Raw genomic sequence first — 18,647 nt, 5'->3', positions numbered from 1 at the left:
CCTATTTATTAAGAAATATATATATTTCTTTTGACTGAGGAATTCAGTAGGATCACCATGCCAAAAATTGTGCCAGACATGTTAAACAGGCAAGGAAGACTTTACTCAAGATTATTGCAGCAAGGGAAAGAAATTGAACCCAACTCTATTGAAACAAAAAGTGGGAGAGTTTTTAAGTTCTGGGGTGAGCTACTGGAAAAGGACTAAAGATCATTAGAGAGAAGGCCCCATATGATTATGCTATCTGTGTTTACTAATTGGTACTTATGGAAGAGCCTGGGCGATGAGGGGGCTCTATCTTTCCTGATGAATATAATTCAAAGGGATCAATCCCAGGTGTTTGAAAAATACATTTCTGGGTTATAAAACTGAAAGAGACTGGGAGAAGATTTGTATCTCAGGGGGCAGAGAAAGGATATATGGTTGCAAGTTTTCTAGAGTAAATGCTCTAAGAAAAGGGAGGAAACCTGTCTAAAGTTCAGTCATGCTGAGGAACACTGAGGCCATCTTGGTCAACAGATTCTACAGGCACCATTTTGGAGTTGAGATGTACGTTAAAGGCAAGATTGAGCAAGCATCTATTTTCCCTAAATTCTGTCTGGTTTCTGATTGACCATTTTTACTTTATCACTCTAAATCAGAGTGACAAATGTGTCCTCCTCTCCTAAGATCTCTGTCTTCTCTGTCCCTTCAGCCCTTACTTTAGTTCTAGGTGACCTTTATGGAAGGTGATAATATTTCCAAAACAGAAGGCATCACTTGTCCCATTTTCCTATAATTATAACAAGTATAAAATAAATTAACCAAGAAAAGGGTGTTTTAGGCCATTTTTGCATTACTATAAAGAAATTTCTGAGACTGGGTAATTTATAAAGAAAAGAGGTTTAATTGGCTCATAGTTCTGCAGGCTATACAGGAAACATAGTGCCAGCATCTGCTCAGCTTCTGGGGAGGCCTCAGGAAGCTTTTATTTATGGGGGAAGGTGAAGTGGGTGCAGACACTCCTCATGGTTAAAGCAGGAGTAAGAGAGAGACTAGGGGGTAAGAGGTAGGTGCCACACACTTTTTAAAGACCAGATATCACAAGAATTCAGCGGTTATCATGAAGACAGCACCATACCAGGCCTCACTTCTGTCAGTAGGGATTACAATGCAACATGAGATTTGGGCAGGGACAGTTATTCAAACTATATCGGATGACAGCTCCTCCTCTTTAATCTCCTCCTCTTCTTGCCTTGAATGTTTCTCTCCATAATGTAAGTTAATGTTTATCTAAGGTAAGATGAAGCTATTTAAACATTATGACTTTCTTATCTCAGTACCTAATTAAACATTGTACAATATGTCTTCTTGTTGGCCGGTTGCCGTGGCTCATGCCTGTAATCCCAGCACTTTGGGAGGCCGAGGCAGGTGGATCACCTGAGGTCAGGAGTTCAAGACCAGCCTGACCAATGTCAAAACTCCATCCCTACTAAAAATACAAAAATTAGCTGGGTGTAGTGGTGGGCACCTGTAATCCTAGCTACTCAGGAGGCTGAGGCAGAAGAATCTCTTGAACCTGGGAGGCGGAGGTTGCAGTGAGCCAAGGTCATGTGATTGCATTCCAGCCTGGGCGACAAGAGTGAAACTCCTTTTTGGGGGAAAAAAAAATTAAAACTTATTACTGATTTTCCTAAATGTATTTTCCCCATTTATTTTCATCTTTTCATACTGTAGAGAATGCCAAAATATTAATCTCATTGGAGATTTGATCTGCAACAAACTGGAAGGTATTTACAGTACTTAAAAAATCCATAAGCTCTTATTTTTATATTTTTTAACTAGTGCATACTTTTGTATTATGCGATCCAATTTTTCATTGTTTTATATTTTATCTTTCAGATGTAAAAAGTATATTTTGAGCCCTCAGTGCTATGTTTTAGCAGTTGAAGTATGAACTTTGCCCTTTTTGAAATGGTAATTCTGTTTTTTTTCCACTAAGTAAGTTTTCTTTGTGTCTTTTCTATGTTACTGATGGTATTTCATCACCTAAATAAACGCTTCCCATCTTGATTTTAATTTTTTTCAGCGGGTGAAATTAAGTCACTTACTATACTTCAGTGGAATTAGGACATGTTTATTACAGACAAATGTATTTTAGATAACATTCTTAAAGTTTTCCTTAAAAATTTACAAAAGAATGTTTAGATTTCTGTTGAGACGTTTGTCATACATTAGTATTTTTTTTTTTTACTAAATTTACTGTGTATTTATTAAATTTTCAAACATCTAGATAAGATGTTGGGCAGATTGATTTACCATTTTTTTTTTCCTGTATAGGACATTGCTCACAAGATCATTAAATGACTCCAAAAACATAATTATTGTATGGGTAATTATAAATGATACTTGAGGTGAGGGATGAAAAAATAACTGGTCCTCACAAATTAATATTTTTGTCTGCGCACTCATATTGTTTTCATACAGATTTTAAAATTACTCAGGTTTGACATTTTACATTGAGGTTTTGGAATTTTATCTATACTGACTACTTCTATGAAATTGAGATATTTCTCTTACCAAATACTGGTTTGAAATCTATATCATTAATTTATTGTTTTTTCAAATGCCAATTCACGGCTAATATAATGGGTGGCTATTAAGTCCAATATGTGCTCTGAGGTTCTCCCAGTGTTTTTAACGTAATCTTTATCTGAATCTATTTACAATAGTTTCTAAGCATACGCTTTAGTGTTCTCTAAGTTTGATGAGTTCCTTGTTATATGCTTAATTTAGTTTTAGAAACACTAAATATGGGAATCTGGAGGTGAACGTCACAGTACTGATTTTCTTAGATGTTTTACACGGTAACTACTGTTCTTAACTATAACCTTTGCGTTTTTTGGCTGGGGCAGGGGCGGGGTGGGTGTTCTAATTCCACTGAAGTATAGTAAGTGACTTAGAAGTCCTTTCTGTAGAACTTATCCAGTAAAAGTTAGTTTTTGGATAGGCTGGGGTTTACTTTAATGCATGTCTGAATGCTCAGTGTTGGTAAGTCAAATATATCCTTGTATCTAAGTCCCTGCTGAGTGAAAGGTTTTGCTACAGCTAAAAGTCTGAGAAGAAAAGCAGAAATGATCAGGGAGTTAGCTTTATGCATGAAAGACCCACAGGAAACAAAACTGAGTTGATGTTACCAATAGGAGCAATTAATAAAGAATGGTTTTGTGCCAAAATGTTCCTGTAAGCTTATTTGAGGAATCTGTATTTCTTTGCTTTAACAAACAACCTTTATTCATCTTCCTTATAAATAAAACTTCCTATTCATATTGCTAAAAAAATGGTTTGCTTGGATACAAAAAAGGAGTTTTTGCTCACATTTTGAATACACTTAGATACTTTCTTATTCAGTCTGATAATCTTTGTCTTTTCATTGTGACATTTATTCAGTTTATTATTTAATATAATTTAAGTTGAAATTTTCCATATAACTATTGTTTTTCTATTTGAACTAGCCATTATTGTTCTTTTTTACTTTACCATTTTCTTGGTTTCTTTCCTGATCATTTTCTGGCTAGCTACATATTTTTTTTATTTCCCCAGAAATTCCTATGTATCTCTTTAATTTACTAGAGTCTATGATAAATTAGTGCTTTTATATTTCTAGAAAATTATAATAAGCTTAAAATAGTTTAATGCCATTCAATTCTCTTTGCCTTCTGCTCTTTTTCTGTCATTTAATTTAATTCTACATATATTTTCATACTCCCAAAACATTGTTTTTTATTTTATTTTATTTTTATTCTTTTGAGACTGAATGTCACTCTGTCACTCAGGCCAGAGTACAGTAACGTGATCTCAGCTCACTGCAACCTCTGCCTCCCGGGTTCAAGGGATTCTGCTGCCTCAGCCTCCTGAGTGGCTGAGACTACAGGCACGTGCCACCACACCCGGCTAATTTTTTGTATTTTTAGTAGAGACAGGGTTTTACAGTGTTAACCAGGATGGTCTTGATCTCCTGACCTCGTGATCCGCCTACCTTGGCCTCCCAAAGTGTGCTGGGTTTACAGGTGTGAGCCACCACACCTGACCCCCCAAAACATTATTACTATTATTTTATACAGTTGATATTCATTTAAATTCACCTATACATTTACCCTTTCTGGTACTCTTCATTTCCTCCTGCATTTCTATGACGTAATATGGGGTCAGTTTTCTTCTGCAGGAAGAACTTTTAGTATTTCTTTATAGCTCACATCTTCTGGTGACAAATTCTCTTGGCTTTTGTTTATCTTAAGCATCTTCATTTTATCTTTATTTCTGGAGTATATTAGAGAATTCTAAGATGCAATAATTTTATTAAGTTCATTAAAGATGTCAGTCTACCATCTTCAGGTGGCCTTTGCTGCTGCTTCTCTTTCTTCTCTTCCTCCTGTTCCTCATCCTTCTTTTGTCTTCTTTCTTTGAAATGTCATCTAATAGTTTTATTTGTGTATTTGAAAGGAATATCCTCTCCTATCTCTGTGGCTACTTTTCGGTTTTTCTCCTTATCTTTAATTTTTGGAATTATTTTTTTCTAAAATTTGTTGTTTTTTGATACTTCAGGTTAATAAAATTCAATGAAGTTACAGCTTGTGGTCTTTCATTAGTTTTGGGGAAGAAAATGAGACATAGGCTGCTCTAATATTCTTCCTACCTTTCCCCCCACTTCTCTTAGTACTAGAAATGCATGAGTTAGATGTATAGACAATGGTTCATGCGTTCCTGACACAATTTTTTTTCTTATTCTTTCATCTCTCGAGCTTCAGTCTGACATTGATCTGTCTTCCAATTCTCTAATGCTCTGTTTTATATCTAATCTGTGGTTAAATCCATCTACTAGGTTCTTTTTTACTGTGCCTGTATTTTTATTTCAAGAATTTACGTTTTGCTCTTTAAAAAAATGAAATCCAGGCCAGGCGCGGTGGCTCATGCCTGTAATGCCAGCACTTTGGGAGTTCCAGGCGGGTGGATCACCTGAGGTCAGGAGTTCGAGACTAGACTAGCCAACATGGCAAAATCCTATCTCCACTAAAAATACAAAAATCCAGGCATGGTGGTACGTGCCTGTAATTCCAGCTACTTGGGAGGCTGAGGCAGGAGAATTGCTTGAACCCAGGAGGCAGAGGTTACAGTGAGCCATGATCATGCCACTGTACTGCAGCCTGGGCAACAGAGCGAGACTCTGCTCAAAAACAAAAACAAAAAAACTCCCATTCTGTGGTGAAATTCTCCATGTTTTCACTTGTTTTCTTGAACACTGAAAACATTATTTTTTTTAATTGATGTCTGAAACTTCCAATGTCTAATTTCCTCGTAGGTGCGTTTCTAGTCTGGGTTTTTTTCTTTATATTTGATGACTTGTTTTGTTCTCCTACTAGAATTTATTTGTAAACTGGACATTGAGTGTGAAATGTTGTAGAGACTCTCGATGATGGTATCTTCTTTTGGAGAGGATTTAATTCTTTTCTGGCAAAGAGAATAGAAATGTGTCATCTTGTTGCAATCATAGTTGGAGAATCTATGGCTCATTGAGTCTTTCTAGGGGCTTGCTCTGTTTATTTTGTCTCTAAAGTGTAGTTTTGTAGGGTTTTCAGTTTAAAAACATGGATGTTTATTAGAGTCTTTTTTTTTTTTTTTTGTAGTCCTTGAATTCCAATATTTATTGTTGCAGCAGTGTGCAACTAAAGAATTCTCTGCTTAGATTGTATCCTCTTAGGTTTATTTTCTGCTTGACTCTTTGGCCTCTGCCCTTGTATATAGCTTATTAATCATCAAATAGGGCTTGAGGGGAAAAGTGGCAAAGATCACTGGGGTTGCCTCTGTCAGTTTCCACTTGGCAGAATTTTGACCCATTGTCTATCTTGGTTGTGTTTGATACATTCAAAATATTGTCTTTTGTTTATTTGTTCTTGTTAAAAAATCATAAAAGTTGGATAATTTTATTTTTTCTTCATTTGGAGGTAGGGATATGGGGCTGTTACCTGAGACAGGTTACTTTATCATAACCAGGAACAGAAATACTTATTAAAATCTTCATCTAAACATTTTGTAAATAAAAATCTTTATAGATGAATTAAATCTTTATTTTATTCTCATTTGAATAATAAAAAGCATTTTAATTTAAGAAAAATGTTATGTAGCAAGAACACATTTTCTTCTTTTCTATTTTAGGAGTTTTAAGATTAGATATTGTCAGTTTGTTCCAGTACACTAATTTAAAAAACAAACATGAGACTCATTTTGTTTTTATGGAAGACTAATTGAAACTCTGGATATGATAAACAAAAATATTAGAAGAATAGCTCAGGTAATTGACACTAAGAATAATTTTAGATGGAATAATTTGTGCTTGAAGGGGGAAAACAGATTAATTTGAAATTCAAGAGCTAAAGAACATCTGGGAACTTTGTTTTGTATTTATACAAAAGAATTTACATTATTCTACAGAACACAGCAATTCCTACTATAAATAAAGTGATGAAGGTGAAATTCTCTAGGGGACATGTAGCTCTGTTGTAGGACAGGTTCATTGTGGTCTGAATTTACAAGTTAGAAAGGACTAGAAAGTCACTAAATTAACTTTGAAATATGGCTTCTTTAAGAGCAGATAAATGAGTAGGAAATTTTTGTCCATTTGATAGTAGAGGTCATTGGTTGCAGAAATGTTGGCAATTGTGTTGGTCATTCTTGTGGTTGTTGATTTTTGTGGGAGCAGGATTGTGACTAATACATATAACATGTTGAAGACTAAGCTCTGATTTTTTATCTTATCCAAATTCCTGCCTAAGTGGTCTAGGGAGTCATGCCTACAAACCACAAATTCTCATCAGATGGGTTTTATTTAACCATATATATTGTGACTTACTTTTCAACCTAACTCTGGCATAACATTATGAGACAAGGAAAAAATATTTAACCCAAAATATATTTCCTTACCATACCTTACATTGCCCTGCAAAGTCTCTTGTGGGAAGAATCCACATTCTATAGAGAATCCCCTACCCCTTTTGTTTTCCTTCCTTCCTTCGCAGATCCAGGAGATAACCAACTAAGAGCCAGGTGCCCTTTTAAGTCCTACAAAAAAACAATTTACGACCTGCTCTTTCTAAAGTCTGCTATCTAAGAACTTCCTCTGAACAATAAAACTTGGTCTCCACAGTCCTTTACCTTTAACCTGAACATTCCTTTCTATCAATCCCAGGTCTTCAGACAACTTCAACCAATTATCAACCAGAAAATATTCAAATTTACCTATAGCCTGGAAGCCCCCACTTTGAGTTGTCTTGCCTTTCCAAACCAAACCAGTGTATTTCTTAAATGTATTTGATTGATGTCTCATGCATCCTAAAATACATAAAACCAAGGTGTACCCCAATCACCTTGGGCACATGTTCTCAGGACCTTCTGAGGGCTATGTTATAGGCCATGGACACTCATATTTGGCTCAGAATAAATTCCTTCAAGTATTTTACAGAGTTTGACTATTTTTGTCAACAATATAAAGAGAGACTGGCGCCCAATATGGGGCCTCAGAGAAGACTCAAGACCCCAAAAAAACTTGCCTTGAAAGTGGAGCTAAGGTACCAGCAGGGGCACACTGAAGTCCCACTGAATTCAATCTTCTCCTCCAGTAGAACTGGTAAGTCCTCCTGAGCCTAGGACCTCCCTTAGGTTAATTGTCCTTGATTTATTCTAAACTGGTTTTTCCTAGAAGTTGTTGTTAAAGGATCCTAATGCAAGTTTGGAGGTGCATTTCTAAAGGGTCTTCTCAATTGGTTTTCTCTCAGAATTAACTAAGAATAAGGACAAAACAAGTAGAATGACCCCCTTTTGAGCACTTCTCAAAAGGGGTTCTCAAAAGAGGTTTTATGGCACCTCTACTTGAAGTAATACAGTTTTTGTGCACAGTTTACTTTAAGAATAAAAAGTCCTAGCGATGACCTGCAAACTATAGAGTTTCTATTCTAAGTTCTCTTTCTCTGTTTTCTTTTCTGCTTGCTTTACATCTGCTGTTACTTTTCTATTGAGATAAAAATAACTGCTGTTTGGATCTAACAGGTTTTTTTTTTTTTTTTTTTTGCCAGAAAATTTATATTCATCTCATGGCTAAAGTACTAAAGTAAAGCTGTAGGATATTTGTGTTTGTATGTATATGCATGTGTATATTTAAAGGCCTTTATAAATTCTATAATGTTATGTTTAATTGGCAGTTAAATGTTTTAATTTCCTTCTGGCACACCAAACTTTTCCTCCCTATACCTTATAATGTAAATTTTGCTATCTAATCTTCACCTGAGTTATTTCCTTTAATATGCAAATTTAGGGCTATTTAGCTAACTACTGCCTAGGGTGATGCAACATATTACCAAAAATATAAAAGTCTAAAATAGAAAAAAAAAGGAAAACAAAAGTCTTTTATAAATCTATAAAATACTTGTATCAGAATGCCTAACTACATCTACATATTAAGTGTGTGTATACAATATTTTCACTACTAAAAATGTATATAGAGCTCTAATCCATTGGCTTAAAAATAGCACTCAAAATATTAAAAAAAAAAAAAGACAAAAAAACAAAAACAGAAGAGCAGTCAAATGCTTTTTCAAGTTCATGTGATTTAAGTAAAATCTTTACTAAATAAGCTAGCATTAAAATTATCAGTATATAATATCAGCAATGTCTTTGGAATTGTTAGCAGTTTTTTTTTTTTTTTTGCATCTGTTGATCAAGTAGTTTCATGTTTACTCCTGTAGAATACTATAAGATTTGCCATAAGGGTTATAAACTATAAAACCCAACCCAAGACAGAATGATCTTTGCTTGTATATACTTATAAAATATTGTTGGCTTCAATGAAAACAGCTAAATACTGAGTTATTGGTACAAATATCCTAAAAACTAACCATAAGCTTTATTACTAAAGTAAATATCTGAAATTCACCACTATAAAAATGGTTTATAGAAAAATAACATAAATATTTGCTATCACAGTTTTGTAAATAATCTAGGTAAACTACAAGATTAATCGGGTAAGTGTAATGAAATAAATGCTTGTAAACAAACTTGTCATAATTTAGGATCTAAGGTTATTATCTGATATAAGTATCTGGGTAATTTATAACTTAAAAATTATAGGAAAACATTTTTAAACATTCTTATTACAGGTAAAATATCTTTGTCTAATACAGACCTTATTTAAGTGTTAGGTTTAAAACAAGTTAAAAAAAATCAGGAAATAATAGATGTAAAGAAAGTTAAAGATGTAAAAAGCTATTTTTGGTAAAGATTGTAAAAAGAAAAATTATTTTATATAAAAAAGAATCTCATATGGTGAATTTTTGCCCTAAAATAAAATAGCTCTGTTGTTCAAAGAAGAAAGATATTTAGGGTAAAATGAAAAGTCTAACCATCGTGAATGATGTAAGTCATAATAAGGTTAGTAAAATGAATTTATAAGGGGGTTGTATAATTCAGCTGGCTATAATTAAAAATAAATCATAATCTTTCTAGAAATAAGTATTTAATACTAAAAAACATACACTAATGCAAAACTAAATAATTGGTTAAAACAAGATTTTATTACAAATACTGACCTTTTTTTTTTTTTTTTTTGAGATGGAGTCTTGCTCTGTTGCCCAGGCTTGGAGGTTGGAGTGCAGTGGCACAATCTTGGCTCACTGTAAGCTCCACCTCCCAGGTTCATGCCATTCTCTTGCATCAGCCTTCCAAGTAGCTGGGACTACAGGCACCTGCCACTACGCCCAGCTAATTTTTTTCTATTTTTAGTAGAGACAGGGTTTCATCATGTTAGCCAGGATGGTCTCCATCTCCTGACCTGGTGATCCGCCTGCCTCAGCCTCCCAAAGTGCTGGAATTACAGGCATGAGCCACCATGTGCAGTCAAATATTGACTTATTTTTAATACAAAAAGTTTTTAAGTTTTTAAATTCTATAATTTGTTTATTTGATATTCTTCAAATTGGTATCTTTAAAATACCACTCTTTCTCTTTTAAAAAGGCCTTAAATGATGACTTTCTCCTTTACCTTTTGTTGGCTCCTGTAACTTTTACTAATCTAAGGGAAAAAAATTGTTTTTGAAAACAGGCAAATATAGCATCTTTTAAACATGCTTTTTAGCTCACGCCTATAATCCCAGCACTTTGGGAGGCTGAGGCGGGTGGATCACTTGAGGTCAAGAGTTTGTGACCAGCCTAACCAACATGGTGAAACCCCATCTCTACTAAAAGTACAAAAATTAGCCTGGTGTGGTGGCAGGCACCTATAATCCCAGCTACTTGAAAGGCTGAGGCAGGAGAATCGCTTAAACCCAGGAGGCAGAGGTTGCAGCAAGGTGAGATTGCGCCACTGCACTTAGCCTGAGCAATAGAGTGAGACTCCATCTCAAAAACAAAAAACAAAAAACAAAAAAACCGCCTTTTATTCTGTATAGCTGTTATACCTCTATTCTATCTTATATGTGATGTGTCATGTGGAAGTAATATTTCACTTTCCAACTACATAAAATAGCTCTAATCGAATAACTTAAAAATGTAAGTGATTATCAGATTGGTAAAAGCTAGCTCAGAAGCCTTGTAATTTACATAACCTTAGTAGTCTTTAATAAAAATTAATTTGGTACATTTAATCTCAAAACTCTCTGGTAATTTAAAATTCTTAAAGTCATGTTTAAACCCTCAGGATTTTCCCCACCACTGGAAATTTGGGTTACTAAAAAGTTAAAATAATAAAAGCATAAAAGCATAAAATAAGGTTTTGTTAAAATTTTATAAAATACAAGGATGTCAATTTTCAATAAATGTAAAGTTTTTGGTTAAGAAAACTGTTTAAAACTTGCTTTAAAATAAAGAAAATTATACAGATAAGATTAAAAAAAATATCTAGGGCAACAAAACCCTAAGTCCTATGGTTAACAAGAAAATAGTCGATATAGGGAAAGGGCAAAACCAAGTAACTATTTAAAAACCAAAGGGTGTAATGTTAAGGAATTGTTTCATTTTGTAGATTAGTATCATTCAGCTTCTTTAAAAACAAACAAACAAACAAAACAAAACAAAAAAACCTTAGTGTGTTATAGAAATAACTACTTTAAAAACAAACTTCTTAATTTTAAATGGTACAAAATGTAAGCGCTTTGTTTAAATTAATGCAGGACCCACAGCTTATTACTAAACAATCACTGATGCACAGGGAGCTATTCCTAAAAAAGCAATCAGCCTAGTAGGCCAGATAATGCCATTATAAGGTCTGTTTGCCCTGAGAAGGGGACTGCCCAACTCTCCCTATAAAATACCAAGGAAAGTACCCCAGATGAAGCCATTAATATGTTTCATATGCAAGCCATATTGGACTAGCTTTATGATAACTGGGATATCCTCCCACCTAATATGTCTATTACTCAGGTCATGGTAAATGTGGGGACTAAAGGGGCCCCTTTTACATAGGTACCCCTCCCACAGAATCATAGGTTTATTTAAGAAGCCTTATCAAATCTGCTATTCCTCATAGGTCATGCAGATGCAACCTCCTGCTGGGAACCCAGAACCTTTTCACCAGAAAAGGTAAAACGGTTTGGAGGTAAAATGGCTTTCTGGAACCAGAACACAAAAACATACAGGTTAATAGAATTATAAAATGTAAGATGTTTAAACAAGCTTTATGTAAGCTAGCCATAACCACTTTTACTTGAATGCCTTATAAAAATAGGTACTCTATCTAGCTGGGAATGTTTTCCCTTTCTAACACTATAAAACCGAAGACATGTAAATCTGCTCATATAAATTCTCCACTGCATAGCCTTTTGTGTGGAGCATTTATTGGGGCTAATGGTAAAAACTGTAAGTATTTTTCAGTAACAATGACTGAGCTAGAGAATTTCTACTTGATGGGGCATTTACCGCTTTGCTATGGAATATTAACTAAAGCTATCCCTATATTAATGGAAGTAATGTTTCTTAAAAAGTTCCATAATAAAATCAAAATGGTTTACATGAAATCTTGAAACCTAATAAGCAAAAAGCCTCTTTTCTAAAACTAATTGTAAGGAGTTGCTAAATTCCACAGTTCCTAATAGTTCCTAGTGAGCTGTTTGGTCTGTAAATGGCATTTCCAAGGTAAACAAACATCTTGTTTCAAAAGCTGCTGCTCTGGTTAAAGAAGGATATATATATATGTGTGTGTGTGTGTGTGTATATATATATGTATATATATGTGTATGTGTATATATATATTTTTTCTCTTTTACTTGGGGAAATATCTTTTTATAGGCAAATTTACCTAAGTCCTCCAGAATTCAGATTATAGTTTTATGGCAATATAGTTGTCTGCATAAGTTCAATAATAATTTTTTAAAAAACAAAGACACTGGTTATTTTACCAAGACTGAAACTAAAATAACCTATTTTTAGGTAAAGTTTGAGTAAAACCAACTTTAAAAAAATTCTGGCCGGGCACAGTGGCTCACACCTATAATCCCAGCACTTTGGGAGACCGAGGCAGGCAGATCACCTGAGGTCAGGAGTTCGAGACCAGCCTGACCAACATGGAGAAACCCCATCTCTACTAAAAATACAAAATTAGCCCAGTGTGGTGGCGCATGCCTGTAATCCAAGCTACTCAGGAGGCTGAGGCAGGAGAATCTCTTGAACCCGGGAAGCAGAGTTTGCAGTGAGCCAAGATAGCACCATTGCACTCTAGCCTGGGCACCAAGAGCAAAACTCTGTCTCAAAAAAAAAAAAAAAAAAAAAATTCTATATTGCCAATCAATTTCTTACTCCATTTTATGCAAATAATCAGGCAAACATAATAAGCCTAAAACTTACCTTGCACAAATTGGCCTTTCTATAATATTCTCTTTAATAAAAAAAGTGGCCAAAAAAAATTGTTTCAAAGGCAAAGCATAACATTTAATACTGGATTTCAATTGTTTCAAAGGCAAAGTATAACATTTAATACTGGATTTCAGCCCTGACTTTTTAAGTACAAATTAAATCATTATTTCTTGGCTATAATAATCCTCTAAAAAGTACTAAATTATAATTTTTTTTCATATTTTTATTTGGTACCCTAAAGGAGTAGCTTCCTTTTTCTGGTCTAACATACAAATTACTGTTATGTCAAACTATAAATGTTATTTGTGTCTTTTTGTTTTACTTCCACAAAAACCCCAAATCATGGTATTTTAAAGACCAGAGATATAAATCTCCCTCATTTGGCATCCCACTGGGCCCAGATCTGTTTCACTGCTAATGCTCTGCTGCTAAAACTATACAAGCTGCCTCCCTCTAGGCCCAGGGACTATTGCGGAAGAGGTAGGCACGTAAGATTGTAAGGGCCAGTTTTAAGGGATAAAATTAAAATAAAATCAAACCCTCCAAATCAAAAAGGGGGTAGAAAAAATGCCTAAACAGCTGGAAAACAATTTGGTTGCCTTCTAAACTATTATGTGTCACTTTTGCATCCACCCTAACCATAAAAATTTTCTGCTTACTATAAAATTAAAGGAAAATATTTACTAACAGGATAAAATACCTTGTAACAAAGTCTCCTGGGTATAATACTCCCAATTATGAGTTGTAAAAATAAATCTATCTATACATATTTAATTTTTCAGAACAATGCTTATGTTTGTATGGCTAATTGCTGTAAGTCTGTAACAAAAACCAAGCTCACAAAAGCTCAACACATAAAAGTTAAAATAAGTCTGTCTCATAGCTTTTCCTTTTGGTTTTTCTATCTACCTTTTTACTTAAAACAATCATTTTAAAAAGTAACAGATGCCTGTCCATATCCGTTTTTATCTGGCCTAAAACAATTAATTGGCTGTAAGTCTTTTAACTCTTAAGGCCTCAGCTATAAGAAGTCCTTCCAAGAAAAAAATAACACTGTAGATTTGTATAACTTTCCCTGTAACATAACCTTTTCTCTCCCAAATACCAGTATATGGTGAATACAAATTTGGGGAGAAAAATAGATTTGTCTACTGTTAACACGTCTACAACTACAACAATTTAAACACTAAGAACCAGGCATTTCTTGCATTTAATTTATACCTTCCTCAGGATCCTATATCTATAAAGATAAATTAGCCAGAAAAAAGATTAAATTTGGCCCAGTGCAGTGGCTCACACTTGTAATCCCAGCACTTTGGGAGGCCAAGGTGGGTGGGCCACCTAACATCGAGAGTTCCAGACCAGCCTGGCCAGCATAGTGAAACCCTGTCTCTACTAAAAATACAAAATTAGCCAGACGTGGTGGCAGGTGCCTGTAATCCCAGCTACTGGGGAAGCTGAAGCAGGAGAATCGCTTGAACCCAGGAGGCAGAGGTTGCAGTGAGCCAAGATTGTGCCACTGTGCTCCAGTCTGGGCAATAGAGCGAGACTCCATCTCAAAAAAAAAAAAAAAAGATTCTAATTTAATGTTGGTCCTACAATTCTCAAGTAAGATTTATCACAAGGTTCAAATAACCCTTAATAAGGAAGGGAAACATATTGTAAGTCTAATCAAAAATATAATAAAGCATATGGGTTTTTTTTCTGGCTAATTAGTTTGTTTACTGCCCTCTATTTCTACTTGTAATCTTGGATGCCCAAACCTTCACTATCTTTATCATATTTATTACTATATTAACATGAAACATTTTCTTGTAAATGTTATGCCAAATATAGCAGAAGAAAAGGCATAATTAAAGACTCGAATCATAATAGCTCAAAAAATCTGATCTAGGATTTTTTTTTTTAAACAAACCCTAGGCCTAACTCCATCTCACCCATTAAACAATTAGCTGTTATATCAGGTCAAACCATGTCCTCCCCCATTATCCAAATCATTAATATTTAAAACTATTGCCACCAATCAAACTACACTGGGAATAAGCATTCCTAGTGCTGTGAAACCTCGCTAAATGACCAAATCAAACACCCCTAGGAATAAGCCTCTTAGTGCTGTGGGAACTGATGATGTTTTGTTGGCCTGTAGGTGCATTCTGTGGAATGCTTTTTGGCCAAGAGTGGGGACTAAGGACTAAGCTCTGATTTTTTTATCTTACCCAAATGCCTACCTAAGGGGTCTAGGGAGTCATGTCCTACAAACTATAAATTCTCATCAAATGGGCTTTATTTAACCCTATATATTGTGACTTACTTTTTAATCTAACTCTGGCATAACATGAGACAAGGAAAAAAAGGTTTAACCCCAAAATATATTTCCTTGCCATACCTTAAAATTGCCCTGTAAAGTCTCTTGTGGGAAGAATCCACAATCTATAGAGAATCCTCTTGCCCCTTTGTTTTTTTCCCTTCCTTCCCAGATCCAGGTAGTCAACTAAGATCCAGACAGGCTTTTAAGTCCAACAAAAAATCATTTACAACCTGCTCTCTCTAAAGTCTGCTCTCTAAAAAGCTTCCTCTGCACAATAAAACCTGGCCTCCACAATCCTTTATCTTGAACCTGAACATTCCTCTCTGTCAATCACAGGTCTTCAGACAACCTCAACCAATTGTCAACCAGAAAATGTTCAAATTTCCCTATAGCCTGGAAGCCCCTGCTTTGAGTTGTCCTGCCTTTCTAAACCCGTGCGTTTCTTAAATGTATTTGATTGATGTCTTATGCATCCTAAAATACATAAAACCAAACTGTACCCCAATCACCTCAGGCACATGTCTCAGAACCTCCTGAGGGCTGTGTCACTGGCCATGGTCACTCATATTTGGTTCAGGATAAATCTCTTCAAATATTTTAGAGTTTCACTCTTTTCATCAACAGTGTTAATTTTTTTTTTTCTGTCCAAGTACTTGTATAAATGTTTGTTCAGTAAATTTTCTTATTGTCTGGGAATACTTTTGCATCAATTGTATTATTATCCTATTTCAGTGCATTGTTCATATTATATAGATATAAGAAATGTGTATGAATAATAAGATGTTATTTGGGAGCAATCTTTCTTCCAAATTTGAACTAATTTGAATTACCGACATACCTTTTAGTTATTTAGTATTCTGTTGGCTACATTTGCTTATCAAAGGTTAAAATTTAGATTTATTGATTTAAACCAGTAGTTCTCAGCTATTGACCAAGTGCCTCCAGGGCACATTTCACCATAAGCTGAGACACTTTTCCTTGTTTGCACAAAAGAGAAGGTCCCATTGACACCTGTAGGGTAGAGGCCAGATGCTGTTTTGTACTTCAAAGCACACAGGGGGGCCCATTACAACAAAGCTTTATCCTGCTCAGAATATCAGTTATGTCAGGGTTGAGAAACTAATCTAAAGATAAAGATAATATGAATAAAAATGTAAAGAAAATACACATAAATGCACTGTTACTCAAATTAGTAAGCATTGTATCTAATATTTACCAGATTTGTGCTTATTCAAAAGCAAATGTAGATCTATGTGAGAGATAAAACACACAAAAATACATTTTTAATAGATGAGAGTCAGTAGTTTTGTATGAAGAATAATTTATTTATATCAGAAATGACAGTAACAGGCAAGGAATTTGTACATGTAAATGGCATACCCATGTTTGAATTTACAGATTAAGCATAAAATGCATCTCATGGAATGTCATGAATGGAGATGGATAGAGGCCTGCATCATGGGTAGTAAAAGAATTTACTTAAACAGCAGTGAGTTAAACAAAACAAGTTTATTAGAAAGTACTTTGCAAGGAAGCAACCAGCAACACAGCGGAGAAGGAGATGTCTGCAAAGAGGCAGGGGCTGGAGGAAAGTTTTACAGGGTCATGGTGCTAGGACTACTTGCATGAAGTGAGGCATTTGGGAACAGGATATTGTGCCTCTTGGTTTTTTGTGGTTAGCTGTCTCAGAATAATTGTTCTCCCCGACCTGGGGTCCCTTCCTCTTTGTTGTTAACTTATCAGGACTCCACATGAAATATTTAGCAGTCATTAGTAATACAATTTACTGTGGAGAGCTGTGAAATGGGAAAGTTATATTTTTCTGTTGGTGAAAAGAGAAATAGGAGATTGCTTCAAAATGAGGTAGCCTACCATAAAGAAATGAAAATACTGGAAGCTTTATGCTTTCAAGTGTGTGCTTGACACTTCAGATGACCTTGATTACATTTTGTTTACTCTGCCCTTAAATTTATTAAATCTACAAATTTCCAATTGAGTACGCATTTATACTCTAGCTTTTCTGTAACTACTAATTCTGAAACCATGGTAATGAAATCATCTTTGTTAGAATTCTGTAGATTGTCAAATAAACTTCAGAAAAAGTGAGTTTAATTGCAAGTTGATTCTCAAAGATCACCTGACAATGGTTGCTGGAAGCCTTTTAATATTTTATTAGATGGAGACAGTTTGAAATGTAAAGACAACTTGAACTTGCTTGCTTGAAGTCACAAAATTTGCATTCCAAATTTGAAAGAATGGAGGTAAGGAAGGAGGCAGTTTAGGAAGAGAATACTATCATGAACCCAGGTGCTTTCCAATATTTATTTAAACCTTACTGTAACTATTTTAAGTGAATATTATTATCATTATGTAAAAGGAAATGAGACTAATTGTTCTCAATGTCCTTCAGCTCCTAATTAAGGAGGTAGCTTGAATTCAGTTCCTTTGAAATAAAAGGTACTGGTCTTTCCTCATATGCTCCTTCTTTTTGACAGAATTTATACTAATGTTCATGACTTCATTGAATCTATTTTGCATGAGCGATTTTGCTGAAGGTAACAGATGAAAAATACACACACATTGCTGATGAGGGGCTCCTAAAGCAAACTTGATGATTGCAGAAGATGGAACACAGTGACATGTTAAGAATAAATGTAGAATACTCCATTAAAATATACCTTTAAATTTGAAATATGTAAAATAATATCCTAGTGTAATTAGATAATTTAAAATCTTTATTTTTATTTTATTTACCTTGGTGAAGCTTTTGGAATCGGAAAAATGTATCACATCCAAATAGTATTTTACATTTTGACTTTTTGCATTATTTCCTTATCTGTAGAGACCCTCAATACTATTTTTTCCAAATGTATAATTATGTCATATATTTCTTTAGGTCAAATTTTAATTCAAGTATCAAATTATCATTTTAACCAACTCTTCCTTGTGTTCCTGGATACCCATCAGGCTTAATCACACTGAGTTAGAATCCCTAACCACTGTCTTAATGAGTGAACCTGCTTTGTTCGTGTGACTGGATATCTTGGCTTGCCAGAAAACATTGGCTTTTTCATTTTAAAAGTTTGTTCTGACTTCTTAGAAAGTGTTATTTGAGTTATGTGGTTTGATTGTTCATTAAAACAGTATTATAAATGCAGTTTAGCTTCAAATTATACATTTTCTTTGTGTTAAACACCAGAATACCTCTGACTCATTTCGTATAAAAAGTGAGCTGAGCTATCCGGCCGGGCGAGGTGGCTCATGCATGTAATCCCAGCACATTGGGAGGCCAAGGTGGGTGGATCACAAGGTCTGGAGATCGAGACCATCCTAACTAACACAGTGAAACCCCGTCTCTACTAAAAATAGAAAAATTAGTCGGGCGTGGTGGCAGGCGCCTGTAATCCCAGATACTCAGGAGGCTGAGGCAGGAGAATGGTGTGAACCCAGGAGGCGGTGCTTGCAGTGA

The 18,647-nt window shown here is 34.8% G+C and overlaps 1 protein-coding gene across 1 annotated transcript in view; it reads left to right on the top strand.

The window, feature by feature from the left end:
• The window catches only part of CNBD1 (cyclic nucleotide binding domain containing 1), a 594,524-nt gene that overhangs the window by 140,871 nt on the left and 435,006 nt on the right, over window positions 1-18,647 (top strand). The window lies entirely within an intron of this gene.

This window comes from Macaca thibetana, chromosome 8 (assembly GCF_024542745.1).
Source record: "Macaca thibetana thibetana isolate TM-01 chromosome 8, ASM2454274v1, whole genome shotgun sequence".
Taxonomy (NCBI): Eukaryota; Metazoa; Chordata; class Mammalia; order Primates; family Cercopithecidae; genus Macaca; species Macaca thibetana.
The sequence above is the reverse complement of the archived record's forward strand: the minus strand, read 5'-3'. Positions and strand labels throughout refer to the sequence as shown.